The 19,234-nt window shown below is 42.5% G+C and overlaps 1 protein-coding gene across 8 annotated transcripts in view; it reads left to right on the top strand.

Annotated features, from left to right (window-relative positions):
- Window positions 1-19,234, top strand: part of LOC106568602 (disabled homolog 2-interacting protein) — a 237,122-nt gene that overhangs the window by 124,102 nt on the left and 93,786 nt on the right. Inside the window, exon 1 of one of the 8 annotated variants that reach the window (XM_014139121.2) lies at window positions 7,956-8,631. The exons of the other annotated variants lie outside the window; for them this stretch is intronic. The gene's annotated coding sequence lies outside the window, so the exon portion shown is untranslated. Of the gene's footprint in view, window positions 1-7,955; window positions 8,632-19,234 lie in introns of those variants that run through there. 8 annotated transcript variants of the gene reach the window in all.

The raw sequence follows: 19,234 nt of genomic DNA, 5'->3' as shown, positions 1-19,234 counted from the left end.
CTGACCCACTGGAATTGTGATACAGTGAATTATAGGTGAAATAATCTGTCTGTAAACAATTGTTGGGAAAATTACTTGTGTCATGCACAAAGAAGATGCCCTTACCGACTTGCCAAAACTATAGTTTGTTAACCTCTTACATCTAGACGTTCCGCTAGCGGAACACCTGCTCCAATATCCAATGATAGGCGTGGCGCGAATTACAAATTCCTCAAAAATACAAAAACTTCAATTTTTCAAACATATGACTATTTCACAGCATTTTAAAGACAAGACTCTCCTTTATCTAACCACACTGTCCGATTTCAAAAAGGCTTTACAGCGAAAGCAAAACATTAGATTATGTCAGCAGAGTACCAAGCCAGAAATAATCAGACACCCATTTTTCAAGCTAGCATATAATGTCACAAAAACCCAGAAGACAGCTAAATGCAGCACTAACCTTTGATGATCTTCATCAGATGACACACCTAGGACATTATGTTATACAATACATGCATGTTTTGTTCAATCAAGTTCATATTTATATCAAAAAACAGCTTTTTACATTAGCATGTGACGTTCAGAACTAGCATACCCCCCGCAAACTTCCGGGGAATTTACTAACAATTTACTAAATTACTCACGATAAACGTTCACAAAAAGCATAACAATTATTTTAAGAATTATAGATACAGAACTCCTCTATGCACTCGATATGTCCGATTTTAAAATCGCTTTTTGGTGAAAGCACATTTTGCAATATTCTAAGTACATAGCCCAGGCATCACGGGCTAGCTATTTAGACACCCGGCAAGTTTAGCACTCACCAATATCAGATTTACTATTATAAAGGTTTGATTACCTTTTGTTGTCTTTGTCAGAATGCACTCCCAGGACTGCTACTTCAATAACAAATGTTGGTTTGGTCCAAAATAATCCATCGTTATATCCGAATAGCGGCGTTTTGTTCGTGCGTCCTAGACACTATCCGAATGGTAAAGAAGGGTCGCGCCCATGGCGCAATTCGTGACCAAAAAAATCTAAATATTCCATTACCGTACTTCGAAGCATGTCAACGGCTGTTTAAAATCCATTTTTATGCCATTTTTCTCGTAAAAAAGCGATAATATTCCGACCGGGAATCTCCTTTTCGGCAAACAGAGGAAAAATCACAAAGACGGGGGTGGCCAGGGCACGTGCCTAAGCCCACAGTCCCTTGATCGGCCACTTGAGAAAGGCGATAATGTGTTTCAGCCTGGGGCTGGGATGACGACATTCAGGTTTTTCCCGGGCTCTGAGCGCCTATGGACGACGTAGGAAGTGTCACGTTAGAGCAGAGATCCTTTGTAAAAGATAGAGATGGCAAAGAAGTTCAAGAAATGGTCAGACAGGCCACTTCCTGTAAAGGAATCTCTCAGGTTTTGACCTGCCATTTGAGTTCTGTTATACTCACAGACACCATTCAAAGAGTTTTAGAAACTTTGGAGTGTTTTCTATCCAAAGCCAATAATTATATGCATATTCTAGTTACTGGGCAGGAGTAGTAACCAGATTAAATCGGGTACGTTTTTTATCCAGCCGTGAAAATACTGCCCCCTAGCCATAACAGGTTAACAAGAAATTTGTGGAGTGGTTGAAAAACGAGTTTTAATGACTCCAACCTAAGTGTATGTAAACTTCCGACTTCAACTGTATACTGAGATCATGTGACACTTAGATTGCACGCAGGTGGACTTTATTTAACTAATTATGTGACTTCTGAAGGTAATTGGTTACACCAGATCTTATTTAGGGGCTTCATAGCAAAGGGGGTGAATACACATGCACGCACCACTTTTCCGTTTTTTTTTTTTTAACAAGTAATTTTTTTCATTTCACTTCACCAATTTGGATTATTTTGTCTATGTCCATTACATGAAATCCTATTAAAAATCTATTTAAATTACAGGTTGTAATACAACTAAAATAGGAATAATGCCAAGTGGGGTGAATACTTCTGCAAGGCACTGTATATGCATCAGCAACCACAGCTAATGAAGTCACTGAAACCCTTAACAAATAGTTTTGGAATGGGTGGCCAGTAATAAACTGGTCCTGAACATCTCTAAAACTAAGAGCATTGTATTTGGTACAATCATTCCCTAAGTTCTAGACCTCAGCTGAACCTGGTAATGAATGGTGTGGCTGTTGAACACGTTGAGGAGACAACATTACTTGGTGTTACCTTAGATTGTAAACTCTAATGGTCAAAACATGTAGATTCAATGGTTGTAAAGATGGGGAGAGGTCTGTCTGTAATTACAAGATGCTCTGCAGGCTCTAGTTTTGTCTTATCTTATTGTCCAGTCGTGTGGTCGAGTGCTGCAAGGAAAGACTTAGTTAAACTGCAGCTGGCCCAGAACAGAGCGGCACATCTTGCTCTTCATTGAAATCAGAGGACTAATATAAATATTATGCATGTCAGTCTCTCTTGGCTAAGAGTTGAGAAGAGACTGACTGCATCACTTCTTATTTCATAAGAAACCAGACATGCCACCAGGGGTCTTTTCACAGTCCCCAAATCCAGAACAAATTCAAGAAAGTATACAGTATTATTTAAAGCCATTATTGCATAGAACTCCCTTCCATCTCATATTGTGCAAATGAACAGCAAACCTGGTTTAAAAAAAAACAGATAAAGCAATACCTCACGGCACAACGCCTCTCCCCTATTTGACCTAGATAGTTTGTGTGTATGTGTAGTAATAGGTAGGCTACGTGTACCTTTTTTAAATGTATGTAGTTCTGTCCTTGGACTGTTCTTGCCTATTAATGTTCTTTATTATGTCATGTTTAATGTTTTGAGTGGACCACAGGAAGACTAGGTGCTGCTTTCGCAACAGCTAATGGGGATCCTAGTAAAATACACACACACACACACACACACACACACACACACACACACACACACACACACACACACACACACACACACACACACACACACACACACACACACACACACACACACACACACACACACACACACACACACACACACACACACACACACACACACACACACACACACACACACACACACACACACACACACACACACACACACACACAGACACACACACACACACACACACACACACACACACACACACACACACACACACACACACACCTCCCGCTGCACACGGAGAGAGGGAAAAGAGGGGGTTACAGTTAATCACGCTGGGAGGGAGAGCAAGGGAGAGAGAGCAATAGAGAGAGCGAGAGAGCGGGAGAGAGATATGTATAGAGAGATAGAGAGATAAAAAGAGAGAGAGAGAGGCCTAAACCACACAAAAACAACACTAGACAACACAGAACACAAAGCTTTTACTATCTCATCCTGGAATATACAAAGTCTGAGGTCATCTGCCTTTGGTCTAAATAGCAGGAACCCAGACTTAATCATAGAAATTGGAAATACAGACATTGTCATCCTACAAGAAACATGGTATAAAGGAGACGGACCCACTGGTGGCCCTCTAGGTTACAGAGAGCTGGTAGTCCCATCCACCAAACTACCAGGTGTGAAACAGGGAAGAGACTCAGGGGGTATACTAATTTGATATAGAGCAGACCTAACCCACTCTATTAAATTACTCAAAACAGGAACATTTTACATCTGGCTATAAATTAATAAGGAAATTATCTCAACAGAGATAAATGTCCTCATGTGTGCTACCTTTATCCCCCAATAGAATCCCCATACTTTAACGATGACAGATTCTCCATCCTAGAGGGGTAGATCAACAATTTCCAGGCCCAGGGACATGTACTAGTCTGTGGTGACCTAAATGCCAGAACTGGACAATAACCTGACACCCTCAGCATACAGGTAGACAAACACCTACCTGGAGGTGACAACATTTCCTCCCCCATATGCCCCCCTAGACACAACTATGACAACATAACCAACAAAAACAGGTCACAACTCCTGTAGCTCTGTCGGACGCTGGGTATCTACATAGTCAATAGTAGGCTTCGAGGGGACTCCTACGGTAGGTACACCTATAGCTCATCTTTTGGCAGTAGTACTGTAGACTACTTTATCACTGACCTCAACCCAGAGTCTCTTAGAGCATTCACGGTCAGCCCACTGACACCTCTATGAGAACACAGCAAAATCACACTCTACTTGAACAGAGCTTTGCTCAATCATAAGGCATCAAAGCCAAAGGAGCTGAATAATACTAAGAAACGCTATAGATGGAAGGAGATTCTACCAAAATACAATTAGGCAACAACAAATTCAATCCCTTCTCGACAATTTCCTGGACAAAATGTTTCACTGTAATAGTGATGGTGTAAACCTGGCAGTAGAAAACCTCAACAGTATATCTGACCTCTGTGAAAGGACTGGAGATGAGAAGCAGGTACGGGGAGTTGAACACATAATGCAGAACAGACAGGTAACAAGACAGGAACAGCGTCAGCACACGGGTAACAACGACATACGAACATAACTGCAGCAGCGAGGAACAGAGCTGGGGAACTGACACATATAGGGGAGGTAATAAACAGGGGATTGAGTCCAGGTGAGTCCAATAATCGATGATGCATGTGACGGGGAGAAGGCAGGTGTGCGTACTGATGGTGGCAGGAGTGCGTAATGCTGGGGAGCCTGGTGCCTTTGAGCGCCAGGGAGGTGGAGCGGGAGCAGGCGTGACACTCTCAGCATTCCCTATCAAATCAAAACATTTCAAGCAGAAAACCCAAGAAAATTAACAACAATGACAAATGGTTAAAAGAAGAATGCAAAAACTTAACCTCTATGGGCTATGTGGGACGCAAGCGTCCCACCCCTGGTACACCCAATCAACAACAGGTGAAATATCAAGACCGCCAAATTTGAAAAGAATTAAATGTCATAATTCAAATTTCTCAAACATACAACTATCTTACACCCTTTGAAAGATAAAGATCTCCTTAATCTAACCACGTTGTCCGATTTCAAAAAGGCTTTACGGCAAAAGCATAAAGTTAGATTATGTTAGGAGAGTACATTGACAATAGCTGTGTGTAATGTTTTGTCAATTCAAAGACAGGCGTCACCAGAAGCAGAAAACCAGCTAAAATGATGCACTAACCTTTGACAATCTCCATCAGATGACACTCCTAGGACATTATGTTAGACAATGCATGCATTTTTTGTTCTATCAAGTTCATATTTATATCCAAAAACAGCGTTTTACTATGGCGTTGATGTTGAGGAAATCGTTTCCCTCCAATAACCGCCAGTCAAGCAGCACAACAAATTAAATAATTACTATTCGAAAACATTGGTAAAATATTATATTGTCATTCAAAGAATTATACATTTACATCTCTTGAACGCAACCGGATTGCCAGATTTAAAAATAACTTTACTGGGAAATCACACTTTGCAATAATCTGAGCACTGCGCCCAGAAAAATACGCTTTGCGATACAGACTAACCGCCATGTTGGAGAGATCTAAAATCGAAAATACTATGTAAATAATCCATTACCTTTGATTCTCTTCATCAGATGTCACTTCCAGGAATCCCAGGTCCATAACAAATGTAGTTTTGTTCGAAAAAGCTCATAATTTATGTCCAAAAAGCTCCGTGTTGTTAGCACATGAACTATGCCAGCCGGACTTCTCGTCATGAACGAGGGGGAAAAAAATATTTACGTTCGTTCAAACATGTCAAACGTTGTATAGCATAAATCATTAGTGCCTTTTTTAACCAGAACATGAATAATATTCAAGGCGGACGTTTGCATTCTCTTTTAAAACGTTTTGGAACGAGAGTACCAAACATGAACTCGCGCGCCAGAGCCTAATCGGCCACCACCGTTCCAAGGCTCTTGTTCGTTCAGTTCTCACAGTATAAGACTCAAAACACTTTCTAAAGACTGGTGACATCTAGTGGAAGCCATAGGAATTGCTCAAAAATTAATAAGCCCCTGTGTGTTTCAATGGCATAGGCTTAAAGGTAATTCAACACATCAGGTATCCACTTCCTGTCAGAATTTGTCTCAGGGTTTTGACTGCCATATGAGTTCTGTTATACTTACAGACACCATTCAAACAGTTTTAGAAAATTCAGAGTGTTTTCTATCCAAACCTGAACAATAATATGCATATTCTAGCTTCTGAGTTGGTGTAGGAGGCAGTTAAAAATGGGCACATATTTTCTTCAAAATTCTCAATACTGCCCCCTAGCCCCAAGAGGTTTTAAGAAAGAAATTGAGATACCTATCCAACCAAAAACATATAGACCCAGAAAACCTGAGTCTACGCCTTCACTATGGTAATCACTAAAACAATACAGAAATACACTAGGGGAAAAGAAAGAACAGCACACCAGAAATCAGCTCAATGTATTTGAAGAAACCATAAAATCCATGTACACAAACGTGTGGTTAGAATTGGCAAAAAAGACACATTTCTTTCCACAGAGCCGAGGGGTGAGACAGGGATGCAGCTTAAGCCCTCTTCAACATATATATCAACGAATTGGCGAGGGCACTAGAACAGTCTGCAGCACCCCGCCTCACCCTGCTAGAATCTGAAGTGAAATGTCTACTGATGATCTGGTGCTTCTGTCATCAACCAAGGAGGGCCTACAGCAGCACCTAGATCTTCTGCACAGATTCTGCCAGACCTGGGCCCTGACAGTAAATCTCAGTAAGACAAAAATAATGGTGATCCAAAAAAGGTCCAGTTCCCAGGACCACGAATACAAATTCCATCTAGACACTGTTGCCCTAGAGCACACAAAAACTATACATACCTCAGCCTAAACATCAGCGCCACAGGTAACTTCCACAAAGCTGTGAACGATCTGAGATACAAAGGAAGAAGGTCCTTCTATGCCATCAAAAGGAACATCAAATTCGACATACCAATAACTATCTGGCTAAAAATACTTGAATCAGTTATAGAACCCATTGCCCTTTATGGTTGTGTGGTCTGTGGTACGCTCACCAACCAAGAATTCACAAAATGGGACAAACACCAAATCCATGTACAACGTAAAACACCAATAATGCATGCAGAGAAGAATTAGGCCGATACACCATAATTATCAAAAATCCAGAAAAGAGCCGTTCAATTCTACAACCACCTTAAAGGAAGCAATTCCCAAACCTTCCATAACAAAGCATCACCTAAGCAAAATTGTCCTGGGGCTCTGTTCACAAACACAAACAGACCCCACAAAGCTCCAGGACAGCAACACAATTAGACCCAACCAAATCATGAGAAAACAAAAAGATAATTACTTGACACATTGGAAAGAATTCACAAAAAAAACAGAGCAAACTAGAATGCACTTCCTAACCTCCTGCCAAATGTATGACCATATTAGAGACACATATTTCCGTCAGATTACACAGACCCACAAAGAATTAGAAAACAAACCCAATTTTGATCAATTCCCATATCTACTGGGTGAAATACCACAGTGTGCAATCACAGCAGCAAGATTTGTGACCTGTTGCCACAAGAAAAGGGCAACCAGTGAAGAACAAACACCACAACAATACAAACCATATTTATGTTTATTTATTTTTTACTTTAACTATTTGCACATCGTTACAACACTGTATATAGACATAATATGACATTTGAAATGTCTTTATTATTTTGGAACTTGTGTGAGTGTAATATTTACTGTTCACTTTTTATTGTGGCGCCCCAATATCGGGGCGGCAGGGTAGCCTAGTGGTTAGACCCTTGGACTAGTAACCGAAAGGTTGCAAGATTGAATCCCTGAACTGACAAGGTAAAAAACTGTCGTTCTACCCCTGAACAAGTCAGTTAATTCTTATTTTCAATGACGGCCTAGGAGCAGTGGGTTTTTAACCCCCAGTTAACCCACTGTTCCTAGGACGTCATTGAAAATAAGAATTTGTTCTTAACTGAATTGCCTAGTTAAATAAAGGTTAAATAAATAAAAATCATATATTTCACTTTTGTTTATACATTTCACTTGCTTTGACCAGGTTGTTATGTGATGCGACTCCAAAGAAAAGCCTGTGAGATCCCCTGCTCTGAGCATTGTGTATGGACATTGGGCACACTTTCACACACACAGGCAGAGGGAGATAGGGAGGAGAGGAGAGGCTGTGTCTCATTTCAGAGAGGGCACAGGAAGTAGGACAGCCAATATAACGATAAAGAGAGAGAGAGAGGAGATAGAGAGGGAGCAAAAGGAAAAAAGGAAAACCAGAGAGAGAAGGGAGAGAAGGGAGAGTGTGTGAGAGAAGGGAGAGAAGGTGGAGAGAGAGAGAGAAGGGAGAGCGTGAGAAGAGCATTGTGTCACTGATTCTCCGCCCCTCGCATCGAAGCAGCAGCAGCATAAAGAGAGGGAGAGAGAGAGGAGGAAGAGAGCCACAAGGAAAACAGAGAGAAGGAGGAAGAGAGCCACAAGGAAAACAGAGAGAAGGAGGAAGAGAGCCACAAAGAAAACAATCAGAAGGAGCAAGCACTCGGCAGTGGGAAGGGAAAATGGAGCTTTGAGAAAGAACTCCCCCGGTCCTTCCTTGTTTTATTCTCTCTGGCACAACCAGTCTCTCCCTCTCTCTCTCTGTTTATCTGCCAGCCTTGTACAATTGTTCTGAGGAATTCTGACCATGCCTGGTGAGTGTTCTGTGTTCTGCTGCTTTTCACGTCACTCACACTGCAGTGTGTGTGTGTGTGTGTGTGTGTGTGTGTGTGTGTGTGTGTGTGTGTGTGTGTGTGTGTGTGTGTGTGTGTGTGTGTGTGTGTGTGTGTGTGTGTGTGTGTTAGGGCTGGCCTTTCAATGGTGTGTTTATGTCAGTGTGTATGTGTGTATGGAAACAAATTAGGGACATAAAAGGGAGAAGGGGTTATATTGAGATCCCAAGCTTTATTCCAGGCTCCATCCTGTTTTGTGTGCTGTCCTCCCTCTTAATTCAATTCATTTCAATTAACTTTACTGGCATGGCAAGATATCATTTTAGGTTTCCAAATAAACCATCTAGGCACATAATAATTCAATGAGGAATTTAATGGTCCTCTCTCTGTTAGTTGCTTTAAAACTAGGTGTTACTGTGAACACAGTGTAGTGTATAGTACAGTGTTATTGAGCATGCACTGATCTGGAGTCAGCTCTTGTTTTGGAATTACATACTCATCTATTGTACTATATGAGTAACATGAACCAACACCTTCTCGCTGTCTGATAGGGATGTGAGCTCTTAGGGATTTGAATGAGAGCTGCTGCTCTGTCACAGAAATAGCATGAAGCAGAGAGAGAGAGAGAGAGAGAGAGAGAGAGAGAGAGTGTGTGTAAGAGATTGTAAGAGAGTGTAAGAGAGAGAGAGGAGGCTCTGTGGTGTATGTAGGGGGCAGTCGTCAGCCTCTCCAGCCCAGCACTAACAGAAATCAGATGACTGGCCACAGCTGTGAGGTTACTGGTTGATTTGGGCTGCTGTTCTGGAACTCTTGTCTGTATGAGGTCATTATTGCTGTCATGATGACCCATTGACCCCTAGCAGGGTAACAGAGAGAATGCTATGGGTACCGCTAGAAAGGAGGAGAGGAGAGTGACCACTAATTTCATTTACAGAGACATCTCTTTCATACAGGAGAGGAAAGGAGGAGATGGTTGAGCTAGTCCCCAATATCTGTCCGTTCCCTCTCCCTCTTAGTCTGTCTAGGGGGTGTGTTGAGGAAAGGGGAGGATAGAGGAAAGGAGAAGGTAGCGGAGAGAAGAGGGTAGAGGAGAGGATAGAAGAGACAATTGGAGAGGAAAGGAGAGAATAGAGGAGAGGTCAGCTAGTAGTGTTGTTTTCTGTGTTGCCCTCCAGACATTTTACATTTACATTTTAGTCATTTAGCAGACACTCTTATCCAGAGTGACTTACAGTAGTGAATGCATGCATTTCATTAAAAAATTTCCGTACTGGTCCCCCATGGGAATCAAACCCACAACCCTGGCGTTGCAAACACCATGCTCTACCAACTGAGCCACACGGGACCACCTGCTGAATACAACAGGTATCATCAACATCGTCTGTCATTCACCACCAGCATAGTTTCATGGACTGTCATCAACATCGTCTGTCATTCACCACCAGCATAGTTTCATGTACTGTCATCAACATCGTCTGTCATTCACCACCAGCATAGTTTCATGGACTGTCATCAACATCGTCTGTCATTCACCATCAGCATAGTTTCACTCGAGTGTTGTTTATCTCCAAATACATATATATGTTTACACTGGACGCTGTCAGACTACAGAACTATGTATGTGATGAACCTGTACAGTAGCTTACACATTAATCAGAGCTAGAGGGGAGACACTTAATTCATCTTAATTCAAATCAAATCAAATTGTATTTGTCACATGGGCCGAATACAACAGGTGTAGATCTTACAGTGAAATGCTTACTTACAAGCCCTTAACCAACAATGCAGTTTTAAGAAAAATAAGTGGTAAGTAAAAAATAGATAAGTAAAACATTTTAATAAAAAATAAATAATTAAAGAGCAGCAGTAAAATAACAGTAGCAAGACTATATAAGGGGGTACTGGGACAGAGTCAATGTGCGGGGGCACTGGTTAGTCGAGGTAATTGAGGTAATATGTACATGTAGCTGGAGTTAAAGTGACTATGTATAGATAATAAACAGAGAGTCCCAGCAGTGTAAAAGAGGGAGGGAGGGCAACGCAAAAAGTCCGGGTAGCCATTTGATTAGCTGTTTATGAGCGTAATGGCTTGGGGGTAGAGCTGTTAAGAAGTCTTTTGGCCTTACACTTGGCGCTCCGGTACCGCTTGCCGTGCGGTAGCAGAAAGAACAATCTATGACTAGGGTGACTGGAGTCTATGACAATTTTTAGGGCCTTCCTCTGACACAGCCTGTTACAGAGGTACTGAGGTCCTGGATGACAGGAAGCTTGGCCCTAATGATGTACTGGGCCGTACGCACTACCCTCTGTAGTACCTTGCGGTCGGAGGCCGAGCAGTTGCCATACCAGGCAGTGATGCAATCAGTCAGGATGCTCGCGATGGTGCAGCTGTAGAACCTTTTGAGGATCTGAGGACCCATGCCAAATCTTTTCAGTCTCCTGAGGGGAATAGGCTTTGTCATGCCCTCTTCACGACTGTCTTGGTGTGCTTGGACCATGATAGTTTGTTGGTGATGTGTACACCAAGGGACTTGAAGCTCTCAACCCGCTCCACTACAGCCCTGTCGATGAGAATGGGGGCGTGCTTGGTCCTCCTTTTCCTGCTTTCCACAATCATCTCCTTTGTCTTGATCACGTTGAGGGAAAGGTTGTTATCCTGGCACCACACAGCCAGGTCTCTGACCTCCTCCCTATAGGCTGTCTCATCGTTGTCTGTGATTAGGCCTAGCACTGTTGAGTCATCGGCAAACTTAATGATGGTGTTGTAGTGGTGCCTGGCTGTGCAGTCTTGAGTGAACAGCGAGTACAGGAGGGGACTCAGCATGCACCCCTGAGGGGCCCCCGTGTTGAGGATCAGCGTGGCAGATGTGATGTTACCTACCCTCACCACCTGGGAGTGGCTGTCAAGAAGTCCAGGATCCAGTTGCAGAGTGAGGTGTTTAGTCCCAGGATCCTTAGCTTATTGATGAGCTTTGAGGGCACTATGGTGTTGAACGCTGAGCTGTAGTCAATGAATAGCATTCTCACGTAGGTGTTCAATTTGTCCAGGTGGGAAAGGGCAGTGTGGAGTGCAATAGAGATTGCATCATTTGTGGATCTGTTGGGGTGGTATGCAAATTGGGATTGGTCTAGGGCTTCTGGGATGATGGTGTTGGTGTGAGCCATGACCAGCCTTTCAAAGCACTTCATGGCTACAGACGTGAGTGCTACGGGTCAGTAGTCATTTAGGCAGGTTACCTTAGTGTTCTTTGGCACAGGCACTGTGGTGGTCTGCTTGAAACATGTAGGTATTACAGACTCAGTCAGGGACAGGTTTAAAATGTCAGTGAAGACACTTGCCATTTGGTCAGCGCATACTCGGGTACAAGTCCTGCTAATCCGTCTGGCCCTGCTGCCTTGTGAATGTTACTCACATCGGCTATGGAGAGCGTGATCACACAGTCGTCCGGAACAGCTGATGCTCTCATGCAAGCATCAGTGTTGCTTGCCCCCAAAGCGAACATAAAAGTAATTTAGCACATATGGTAGGCTTGTGTCACTGAGCAGCTCGTGGCTGTGCTTCCCTTTGTAGTAATTTGCAAGCCTTGCCATATCCAACGAGTGTCGGAGCCGGTGTAGTACGATCGAATCAGTCCTGTATGGACGCATTGCCTGTTTGATGGTTTGTCGGAGGGCATTGCGGGATTTCTTATAAGCTTCCGGGTTAGAGTCCCGCTCCTTGAAAGCGGCAGCTCTTGCCCTTAGCTCAGTGCGGATGTTGCCTGTAATCCAGGGCTTCTGGTTGGGAAATGTACGTACGTTCCCTGTGGGGACGACGTCGTCGATCCACTTATTGATGAAGCCGGTGACTGAGGTGTTGTACTCCTCAATGCCATTGGATGAATCTTGGAACATTTTCCAGTCTGTGCTAACAAAACAGTCCTGTAGCTTAGCATCTGCGTCATCTGACCACTTCTTTATTGACTGAGTCACTGGTGCTTCCTGATTTAGTTTTTGCTTGTAAGCAGGAATCAGGAGGATAGAATTATGGTCAGATTTGCCAAATGGAGGGCGAGGGAGAGCTTTGTACTTATCTCTGTGTGGAGTAAAGGTGGTCTTGAGTTTTTTCCCCCTCTGATTGCACATTAAACATGCTGGTAGAAATTAGGCAAAACAGATTTAAGTTTCCCTGCATTAAAGTCCCCGGCCACTAGGAGCGCCGCCTCTGGATAAACATTTTCCTGTTTGCTTATGGCCTTATATAGCTCATTGAGTGCTGTCTTAGTGCCAATATCGGTTTGTGGTGGTATACAGACAGCTACAAAAAATATAGATGAAAACTCTTTTGGAAAATAGTGTGGTCTACAGCTTGTTACATTTACATTTACGTCATTTAGCAGACGCTCTTATCCAGAGCGACTTACAAATTGGTGCTTATCATGAGATACTCCTCCACCGGAGACAGCTGTTCTAACTTGCCGATGTTGTATGTAACAGGGATTTGGGCCTTGTCGGGTGTCTGAAGTAAATCCTTTGCGTCCGACTCATTAAAGAAATGTACAGTTTACAGTGACATGCTTAACTAATTGTTGGCAGGTGCGTGTGTGTGCATATGCACGTGTGTGTGTGCGTACGTGTGCATGCAAGCGCATGTACAATGGCTTACGAAAGTATTCGCCCCATTGGCATTTTTTCCTATTTTGTTGCCTTACAACCTGGAATTAAAATGGATTTTGGGGGGGGGGTTGTATCATTTGATTTACACAATATTCCTACCACTTTGAAGATGCAAAATATTTTTTCTTGTGAAACAAACAAGAAATAAGACAAAAATAATGAAAAACTTGAGCGTGCATAACTATTCACCCTGCCAAAGTCAATACTTTGTAGAGACACCTTTTGCAGCAATTACAGCTGCAAATCTCTTGGGCTATGTCTCTATAAGCTTGGCACATCTAGCCACTGGGATTTTTGCCCATTCTTCAAGGCAAAACTACTTCTGTTCCTCCAAGTTGGATGGGCTACGCTGCTGTACAGCAATCTTTAAGTCATACCACAGATTCTCAATTGGATTGAGGTCTGGGCTTTGACTAGGCCATTCCAAGACATTTAAATGTTTCCCCTTAAACCACTTGAGTGTTGCTTTAGCAGTATGCTTAGGGTCATTGTCCTGCTGGAAGGTGAACCTGTGTCCCAGTCTTAAATCTCCGGAAGCATGAAACAGGTTTCCCTCAAGAATTTCCCTGTATTTAGCACCATCCATCATTCCTTCAATTCTGACCAGTTTCCTAGTCCCTGTCGATCAAAAAAATCCCCACAGCATGATACTGCCACCACCATGCTTCACTGTGGGGATGTTATTCTCGGGGTGATGAGAGCTGTTGGCTTTGCACCAGACATAGCGTTTTCCTTGATGGCCAAAAAGCTACATTTTAGTCTCATCTGACACATCTACTTTCTTCCATATGTTGGGGAGTCTCCCATATGCCTTTTGGCGAACACCAAATGTGTTTGCTTATTTTTTTTCTTTAAAACCTGTTAAGGATAGGGGGCAGTATTTTCACAGCCGGATGAAAAACGCACCCAAATTAAACTGGTTACTACTCTTGCCCAGAAACTAGAATATACATATTATTAGTAGATTTGGATAGAAAACACTCTGACGTTTCTAAAACTGTTTGAATGGTGTCTGTGAGTATAACAGAACTCATATGGCAGGCAAAAACCTGAGAAAAATTCAACCAGGAAGTGGAGGATCTGAGAATTGTTGTTCTTCTTTCTAGTCCCTTTCGAAATTACAGTATTTTTGGGGTCACGTTGCACTTCCTAATGCTTCCATTGGCTGTCAAAAGCCTTCAGAAAGTTGTTTGAGCATTCTCCTGTCACTGGGCAGAGTATAGGAGCTCAGTTACTGAGTGGACTGCCTGGGGACAAAGATATTGGATATGCGCGGTCCCGCAAGCACGCTGTTCCTTCTTTTTCTCCTTGAATGAATACGCTATTGTCCGGTTGGAATATTATTGCAATTGTACGTTATAAATACCATAAAGATTGATTTTAAACAGCGTTTGACATGCTTCTAAGTACGGTAATGGAACATTTTGACTTTTTGTGTCTCGAATTGCACTCGCGCGTTAGCCTTTGCATAGTGACCTGAACGCACAAACAAAACGGAGGTATTTGGACATAAATATGGATTATTTCGAACAAAAACAACATTTCTTGTGGAAGTAGCCGTCCTGGGAGTGCATTCTGACGAAGATCAGCAATGATAAGAGCATATTTATAATACTAATTCTGAGATTAGGTTGCCCCGAACTTGGCGGGTGTCTGTATAGCTTTCTGTGATGGCGAGCTATGTACTCAGAATATTGAAAAATGTGCTTTCTCCGTAAAGCTATTTTAAAATCTGACACAGCGGTTGCATAAAGGAGTACTGTATCTATAATTCTTAAAATAATTGTTATGTATTTTGTCAACGTTTATGATGAGTATTTTTGTAAATTCACCGGATGTTTTTGGTGGGAATACATTTTCAGAACATCACGCGCCAATGTAAAATGCTGTTTTTGGATATAAATATGAACTTGATCGAACAAAACATACATGTATTGTGTAATATGATGTCCTTGGAGTGTCATCTGATGAAGATTGTCAAAGGTTAGTGCTTCATTTAGCTGTGTTTTGGGTTTTTGTGACATATATCCTTGCTTGGAAAATGGCTGTGTGGTTATTTTGGTCTATGTACTCTCCTAACATAATCTAATGTTTTGCTTTCGCTGTAAAGCCTTTTTGAAATCGGACAATGTGGTTGGATTAAGGAGAAGTGTATCTTTAAAATGGTGTAAAATAGTCATATGTTTGAGAAATTGAAATTATTGGATTTTTGAGGTTTTGTATTTCGCGCCATGCAGTTCCATTGGATATTGACTAGGTGGGATGCAAGCGTCCCACCTAGCCCAGGGAAGTTAACCAACCCCTGGTATTAAATGAGGTTCTTTGCCTGGGTGCTTTCTCTTCCACCCCCTCTGTCATTCTAGCGGAACGTCTGTCCTCAACAGGTTTTAACCTGTCTGAGCTAGGGGGCTGTATTTTTTTTAAGCAATGGCTTTTTTCTCTCCACTCTACCATAAAGCCCAGCTCTGAGGAGTGTATGGCTTAAAGTGGTCCTATGGACAATTACTCCAATCTCCGCTGTGGAGCTTTGCAGCTCCTTCAGGGTTATCTTTGGTCTCTTTGTTGCCTCTCTGATTAATGCCCTCCTTGCCTGGTCTGTGAGTTTTGGTGGGTGGCCCTCTCTTGGTAGGGTTGTTGTGGTGCCATATTCTTTCCATTTTTTAATAATGCTCCGTGGGATGTTCAAAGTTTCAGATATTTTTTTATAGCTCAACCCTGATCTGTACTTCTCCACAACTTTGTCTTTGACCTGTTTGGAGAGCTCCTTGGTCTTCATGGTGCCACTTGCATGGTGGTTCCCCTTGCTTAGTGGTGTTGCAGACCCTGGGGCCTTTCTGAACAGGTGTATATATACACTGAGATCATGTGACAGATCATCTGACACTTAGGTTGCACACAGGTGGACTTTATTTAACAAATTATGTAACTGCTGAAGGTAATTGGTTGCACCAGATCTTATTTAGGGGCTTCATAGCAAAGGGGGTGAATACATATGCACGCACCACTTTTCTGTTTTTATTTTCATATATATTTTTTTAAACAAGTAATTTTTTTCATTTCACTTCACTAATTTGGACTATTTTGTGCATGTCCGTTACATGAAATCCAAATAAAAATCTATTTAAATGACAGGTTGTAGTGCAACAAAATAGGAAAAACACCAAGGGGGATGAATACTTCTGCAAGGCACTGTATGTGTTCACGAGAGTGTATGTATATGAGTGTGAGTGCACATGTGTTTGTTTACCAATGTAGAGAGACCGTGAGATCTCGCTAACCCACAGTCAAGTTAGAAAATGGGAGATTGAGAGGAAGAGCCGTCAGTCATTTTCACAACCTTACACATACAGTGGCAGAATGAGCAAGGGAGAGAGGTTGTGAACATGGGGAGACGTGGAGAGACGTGGATATTAGAGAGAGAGAGTGAAGGAGAGAAGAAAGCAAAGAAAATGGATTGGAGATGAAGAGTTGAAAGGAGAGAGTACCATTGTACATTTTTTAGTAAATGTTGTGTGCATTCGGGAATAGACTACAACATTTTCAAGTTCAAGCTTTATTTGTCACATGCACAGTGACATGCTTAACTTGCATGTTCTACGTAACAGTGCAATAATCAATATTAAGTATAACTAAAAAAAATCGAAATGTAAACACTAGAAATAATAAAGGAAGCTATATACAGGGTCAGTGCCATTTTAAAATGAAATGATAGATGTCAAGAGAGAGGGGGGATTAAAGAGGGAGCAAGGTATGAGAGGAGGGCTGTTCTTACTAATGAGAACATATTTTCTATGAAGTGAAAGAGGTATTCACTTTGATGTGAATTAATGTGTTGGTCTGAAGAGAGAGAGAGAGAGAGAGAGAGAGAGAGAGAGAGAGGAGAGAGAGAGAGAGAGAAGCAGCTCAGATCAGGAGAAAAGCAGACCAATGGAGGAACGAAGAGAACGAGAGAACATCAGTTAATGTTCTACACTCCCTCCCTCCCTCACTCCATCCCTCCATTCTACTTCCCTCCCGTCAATCACCCCTCTACCTCTCTTCCTTCTTTCCTGCCTCTCTCCCCCATCCCTCTCACTTCCCTCTCTCCTCCCTCCCTCCATCCTTCCCTCTCTGTGTAATTAGCCTGCCATAGCCCATCTCTCTCATGTCAATTGATTTACTGAGAGCTGATGAAGTAGATTGGATCCACAGTGCTTTAGCCAGACGGAGAGAGAGAGAGATAAGAGAGATGGAGGGGAGGAGGGAACTCAGAGGGCTATTCTTTCCCAGCCTGGGGACACTGCGGGGGGGTTAGAGGTCCACACACCTGGGGGAAGGAGCAAGGACATCCAGAGGCATGGGGTAGACAGGCAGTCAGACATACAGGCTGGCAGGAATGCACACAGACACACACAAACATACACACAGAAATGGAAAGGCACACACACACACACACACACACACACACACACACACACACACACACACACACACACACACACACACACACACACACACACACACACACACACACACACACACACACACACAAAGACATATCAATAGACAAACAGACACACACTGACAAGTCTAAAATTAAGCAGCCTAGTCACTATAATCACAGAATAAAACTGAAAAAGTTTGAGCGCAAACTCCATGATGCTTGGAGCTAGGGTTGTTGTGGTGACTGTATTACCCCCACACAGGCATGTCATGACGGCAGTCAAATTCCACTTGACCGTTGAGTCACAGTAATCTCCTCTTAGGTACTCTGAACATGTGTTGGTAGTACCCAACTCGCTAACGACCATCTGGTCACTAATGGCCTGGTACTCAGGGCTCTATTGTCCCTCCATCAGGTCCTAATGGTCTGGTACTCAGGGCTCTATTGTCCCTCCATCAGCTCCTAATGGTCTGGTACTCAGGGCTCTATTGTCCCTCCATCAGCTCCTAATGGTCTGGTACTCAGGGCTCTATTGTCCCTCCCTCAGGTCCTAATGGCCTGGTACTCAATGCTCTATTGTCCCTCTGACATCAATGCAAATGCAATGAAAATCAGAGAGGCTCTGTGGTGTATGTAGGGGGCAGTCATCAGCCACTCCAGTCCAGCACCTCTCTAGCCACAGCCGTGCTGTGAGGTCACTGATTGATTTAGGCTGGCGTTCTGGAACCCTTGTCAGTATGAGGTCAATATTGCTATTGTCCCTCTATCCACTCTCACATCAATGGAAATGCCATTGAAAGTCACATCAAAAACTTTTCATCAAAACAATATCTGTTTTAAAACTCACCTCATTGTGATCAATCAATTTGAAACAGTTCAACAACAGGTTGAAACTGAGTGGAAGACATGGTCGTTGTGGATGTTGTGTCAAAGCCAAACACAACTAAACGGACAGCGGCTTCTAAGGTGATGATTCATTCAAAACACCCATGAACATATTACAGCTTATGCATAAGCATAGGCCTATATATGAGCCCAAGCCTGATAAAAAAAAATATATAAAATAAACTGAATAGCCCTATATATGAGCCCAAGCCCGAAAAAACACCCTGAATTAAAATCAATTATTGTGCCGTTATACAATACATAGCCTGATAGCCTACCACATATTACACATTGCAGAAAAACAATGAAAAATAAACATAGATTTAAGATGTCTTTGTACATAATTGTTCTAGCATATACTCCAAAATTAAACAAACTATAGTAATCGTCATTGAGTGTGGACTGTATTATTATGCATACTGGATGGACTGGTTACCTAATGCTCCAACATTTCTATCCATGAGTCTGGGAGAGAAAATATAGGCCTATGCGATGCTGTTGGTTCATTGATTGTGCAGGGCGGCTTACAGGTTTAACCTACAATTATAGTGACTTTGTATTTGATTTTGAATAGCCTAGTAATAGGGCTGCATGCTCCTCAAACAGTGGTTGATGCGTGGA

This window comes from Salmo salar, chromosome ssa01 (genome assembly GCF_905237065.1).
Source record: "Salmo salar chromosome ssa01, Ssal_v3.1, whole genome shotgun sequence".
Taxonomy (NCBI): Eukaryota; Metazoa; Chordata; class Actinopteri; order Salmoniformes; family Salmonidae; genus Salmo; species Salmo salar.
Note: the sequence above shows the minus strand (reverse complement) of the source record. Positions and strands in the feature narration are given on the sequence as shown.